This window comes from Berghia stephanieae, chromosome 13 (genome assembly GCF_034508935.2).
Source record: "Berghia stephanieae isolate SIO BIC M18660-M18661 chromosome 13, UCSD_Bste_1.3, whole genome shotgun sequence".
Lineage (NCBI taxonomy): Eukaryota > Metazoa > Mollusca > Gastropoda > Nudibranchia > Aeolidiidae > Berghia > Berghia stephanieae.
This window is the reverse complement of record NC_088372.1, coordinates 35,616,941-35,622,864: the sequence shown is the minus strand read 5'-3', so window position 1 is coordinate 35,622,864 and position 5,924 is coordinate 35,616,941. Positions and strand designations below refer to the sequence as shown.

Below are 5,924 nucleotides of genomic sequence, written 5' to 3'. Positions count from 1 at the left end.
ATGTTAAATGTTGCTGTTGACCAGGGACCCCTTGTAAAGCGATTTGAGCACATTTAGTGGATATTGCGCTATATAAAGCTCAATAAAAAGCTCAATAAAATCTCCTTTCCTCCAAGAATACACATTTAGTCATTGTCTTATAAAGTCATCTGATATACCCTTGAACTCCAGTCAGTCAAATTTAGAGATAAAACAATTGAATAACAGTCAAGTCAGTATAACACGACAGGCATACCACAGCAAGGTCATTTAATTTATGGGAAATCACTGCCACATATATATATATATCTGGTCGCTTCAGTCTATAAAAAGTTAACACATTGCACAAAAGGAGAACTTGAACTTACATTGTATTACTTATTCAACATGCAAAAATACGAGTAATTGAGATGGATTTCAATGACCTTAATGGAGCCTTCAGTGAAGTACATAAAGTAATCTAGCACACCAGGCCAATCCATAGAGAGACAATAAATGAAACAATCAAACATTGACACCTATATGACACTATAAAGACGGCAATTTCCTGAGATAACCATAAAAATCAGTATATATCTTCAAACAATAATTCCGAACATTAATTTTAAAAAAAGCAAAGTTTGACTTGAATCGTAAGGGATTAATGTATAGAAAACAGTCTCAAGCCAATGAAAAATTGGCTTTCAAATGTGCCCAAAACTACATATTTAAATCAGTTAAATGCTTAAAAAATAAGATTAATAATATTTACGTCTAATGGTTTATATTTTGTTCATGTTGGACATAATTCACGACATGGAATACTGTGGGAGAGAAAATGAGGATCTCACCAAGTCATGCCAAATAAGAATTTTACAATAAAAAATTCATATCTTTTATGATTTTACTGCCCGGACAATAAATCTTGTCATGTATCAAGACCGTGATTTTTACTTTACAATTATGCTTGTTTCAACCATTTTCTGCTGCTGGGAATTAAATTATTAATATGCAAATTACAACAAATGAATTTCATTGATAGCGCAAAAACCACTAAATTGACAACTCTCTTATGAGCAGCCTTAAGAGAATACATTATTATTATTATTATTATTATTATCAACCATGGCATATGATGAACAAAACCCTTGCTTTGATTGTGGTGAGGGAATAATGGTCATATTCATGTTAGCAACTGAGCAATACCATGAAATATTACAACAATTAATTACCATCAGCGGCATCACAGATTCCCCTTGACCGCTACCTGTTCCACCCATGAGCTGACCTCACTAATGGGGTCGAGTAGACCTAACTCTGAAATACCGCTTAGAGGGGAAAATGCCACGCAGTGTTATAAATATCCAATAACTACTACTACTACTACTACTACTACTACTACTACTACTACTACTACTACTACTACTACTACTACTACTATTATTATTATTATTATTATTATTATTATTATTATTATTATTATTATTATTATTATTATTATATTATTATTATTATTATTATTAATATTATTATTATTATTATTAATTATTATTATTATTATTATTATTATTATTATTATTATTATTATTATTATTATTATTATTATTATTATTATTATTATTATTAGCACTACTATTACTACGAGGGCTGTCCCAGAAATAAGGTAAGTAGAGCCATATCTCCTGAACCAATGATGATATTCGAAATCTGTAAACCGAAGATGAAAGATTATTTTGTTATACATCAGTGCTGAACGTTTCAGCACTATTGATGAACAAGATTCTGATCTGCATAAAAACAAAGATGCCTATTCCCATAACTGAGAAGTCCAAAGAAGTTCGAGCTGTAATAAGGTTTTTTGCTGCTACTCATCATTATAGCTTCTCGCTCTAACACCGACCCACTGCACAGCATTTGGGGAGCAGACTCTTAGGTCATGGTCAGTGCAGCTGGGTCCGTCCTGGCATTCTCTAAGGATGTGCTCCATCGTCAGTTCTGGGCATCCACGTGTACACAACACAAGCTAATCTCAGCCAGCTCCACTTTTTCATGGTTTCAGCAGTTCTCCCGAGTTCTGCCCGTGCTCTGTTCAATGTTACCCATTCATTCCTGGGGAGCTTAGTTCCGTAGGGCAATTCTTCTCTTGCATCTTCAACAGCTTCATTTGTATGATTGCCCCACTCCCATCGTGTGGAACGTCCGTAAACAGCTGCATGATCAGGGTTGATGCTTTCTTCCGTCATGAAGCTCTTTCTCGACTTCAGTCTACTTGTCGTTGGGTCATGGAGGGGTTGCCTTGGATCCATTTCCTGTTTATATCTCTGGGCTTTGGAAGCAGTGGCTCTTCGAATGTGGGGAGGTGCAATGCCTGCCTGCCAGCCGATGGGACTGGAACTGCAGTCGGTTTCAAGTTACCAGTAATGATCCGGCAGGTGTTATTTAGCTCAGGGTCAATCTTTCAGCAGACTTTATCTTATCTCTCAATACTAACCAAGCATCATCCACAAACATGTCTTCCAAAGTTTCCCAATCAGCAATCTCCATTTCATGTGCACATACTTCATAATTACCATTACGATAATCAAAATAATAATCTTTTTTCTTACAAACGTGTACATCATATTACAACAAACATGTCTGGGTAAATTAATAGAGATAGAAAGTTGATCATGGTCACTTTTACCGATCGGTGGAAGGTGGTCAATACTATCAATCCAACTATCATCGTAACAAGAAGTAAGTCTCAAACATTACTTGTCTGATTATGTCTGTGTCTCGTAGGTCTTCTTTCCATTTGTTCAAGAAATGCATCTCGGGTTGCCTCCACAAATAATTTTCCAGGAAATGCATGACAAGGTTCAACCCATTTAATTAATGGAAAATTAAAATCACCAGTAATCAAAATAGAGTTAAATGATTCGCGATTAATAGATAATTTATTTGCCTTAAAGCTATTAATGACATTTAGCTTATCTGAACAATGCCGTCTATAAATATTTCCGATAAGAAACGATAATTTATTATATCTGAACTGACACCAAATACTCTCTTTCGTCATTTCATCAAAATAAAATTGTTGATTATCTGTAGTAGAAGAAATATAGATCACACGCCTCTTTGAGAATCAATATTCGTATATAAGGTATATCCATTAAGATTAAATTCAGATTCAATATCAGTGTCGGATCGATTTTTTGACATTATCTCAGTAAAACATGGAATTTTGGGATTATACATGTAAATCAAATAATCAATTTCTTCCCTTTTGTTTAATAAACCATCAACATTTGAATAGAACATTATAAAATTACTGTTTAAATCTAAAATATCAGCTTCATCATCACTACGTAGATTGAATACATTCGACAATCTTGTTTCCTAGTCAATTATTGAAACTGTAATTGTCGGTTATGTCATGATGTTTTCGACTTCCTCTTGTTCTTGTCCCACGATTGTAATAGGGAACGTGATGTCTTCCAGGGGTCAAGTTTGGAGCTCTAGGGGTGTCTTCATCTATTAGGTATTTGTTGCAGGTTGGGGTGTCATGGTTGTTAGATTTCAAATGGGACTTTCTGGATGCTGATGCTGATTGCTCGGTACTATAGGAAATTCTGGCCAATGTTGTCGTAATTCTGGAACAATCTTGGGTGTTTTATGTTGAACGTTAGGCTTTTCTGTGATATCAATGAATGACATTTCGCCAGTTACCTTAATTTTGTTGCCATCATCAGTTGTGACATAAAATTTCCCGTTCCATGTCCAAGCATTCTGTACAGAGGGGCATTTTCTGATTTCTTTCAGCCTGTGGAGATTTGTTAGTGTAAGATCTCCCATGACTGATACGCCGGACCCTTTTAAGCAAACGCTTTTGCTTCAGTACAGAATCCCTTTTGTTTCTGCAGGTAAATTTCACGATTATGCCCCTAGGACGATCATTTCGTATTTTCCCTGATCGGTGGATTGCATCTATATCTGCCTCCACAACATTTATCTTTAAGTTTTCTTTCACAACTGTTACAATCCTATGTTGGCACTCAGTGGTTGTTTCTATCACTCTTCCTGATGCCAAAAATTCCAATTGTGTTGCGTCGAGAGTATTGTTCAAGTTCGTTCAATTATTATTATTAATATTATTATTATTATTATTTATTATTATTATTATTATTATTATTATTATTATTATTATTATTATTATTATTATTATTATTATTATTATTATTATTATTATTATTATTATTATTATCATTATTACTATTATTATTATCATTACTATTATTATAATAATAATAATAATAATAATAGTAATAATAATAATAATAATAATAATAATAATAATAAAATAAAAAATAATAATAATAGAAATAAAGAAGAAGAAGAAGAAGAAGAAGAAGAAGAAGAAGAAGAAGAAAGAAGAAGAAGAAGAAGAAGAAGAAGAATAATAATACTAAATGTTTTTTTTTAAAATATAATATCGCCTAACAGGCGACATGTCTCGTCCTGCATGTTAAGTGTTGCTGTAGGCTGTAAAGCCCTTTGAGCACGTTTTGTGGATATTGCCCAATATGAGTTCTCCAGTTTTTTATTAGTCTTATTGTCATGTAGTCGATTACAATATAAAGGTAATTAAACAGGGTTTTGGGGGTTGATAGATGGATGGACGGATAAATGATTGGTTAGATGAATGGTTGGTGAATGGATATATGGATAGAAAGATGGTTGGATGGATGGGGGGATTGATGGATCGTTGGATCTATTCAAAACTTGGGACTTGTTTAGCAAAAGAATATACAATTCGGAAATTAAAAAAAATGTAAAGCCCTTTGAGCACGTTTCGTGGATATTGTGCTATATGAATGCTCCCGTTTTTACGAATCTTATTCTCATGTAGGCGGTTACAATATCATTCATCATCCATCGTGGCTTGTGCTCTTGAGCACGTTATCGGTCAGCTGTCTCCACGAATCACGATCCTCTGCGGTGCGCATGAAATCTGTGTTGCTTTTTAACTCACATTTGGCCATTCTTAGGTTATTTAGATAATAAGTCATTCTTTGTCTTCCTCTAGCTCTCTTTCCTTCGATCATCCCAGATGTTACCAACTTTTCTATTCCGTCTCTTCTCCACACATGTCCCAGAAAGCGTAACTGCCTCTTTCTAATGTTATCGATCAGTATTCTTCCCTTTCTCACCTTCTCCAACACTGCCTCGTTCGTACACCTGTCTGTCCATGATACCCTCAACATTCTTCTATACATCCACATCTCAAGTGCCTCTAACCTCCTCATACATTCTTTGTCAAGCGTCCACGTTTCATATAAAACGGTACTTATAACATATGTTTCTACTACTTTCATTCTGGTCTTCAAGTTTAGGTTGTTGTTTGACACAACTGGTCGCATTTTATGGAACACGTTTATTTTTTTTTTGCTATTGCTATTCTTTGTTTTTTATCCTCTATGTCACGTGCGTCATGGGTGATGATAGTGCCTATATATTTAAATTTCTTTACTTGTTTGATGGTCTCTCCTTTGCTCGACAAGTGGAAGGTCGCGCTGTTGTCATTCTTTGAGACCACCATGCATTCAGTTTTCTTAATATTTAGTTTCAGACCCATCTCTTCACTTTTGCACACTACTGTATCTAAAATTTTCTGCACGTGTTCTGGAGAGTAGGCCATCAGAGTACCATCGTCTGCGTATCTTATGCTATTCATATTCTGCCCTCCAACGACGACGTCTTTCATATTTTCAATTTATTTGAATATTATTTCACTATATTATATGTTAAAAAGGTCCGGTGATAAGACGCAACCTTGTCTTACTCCCTTCTCGATGTTAAAGAAGTCCGATGTTTCATTATCCAGTTTGACACACGCTGTTTGATTCCAAATAAGTTTTTCACAAGTCGAAGGTCTTTACTGTCTATATATTTTCTAAGATTTTGAATAGCGTATCGTGCTGTACTGA

General features: G+C 34.5%; 1 pseudogene; it reads right to left on the bottom strand.

Moving 5' to 3' along the window:
- Positions 1 to 3,049: 3,049 nt before the first annotated feature.
- On the bottom strand, positions 3,050 to 5,635 carry LOC144958936 (uncharacterized; annotated as a pseudogene).
- Between the last annotated feature and the right edge of the window lie 289 nt (positions 5,636 to 5,924).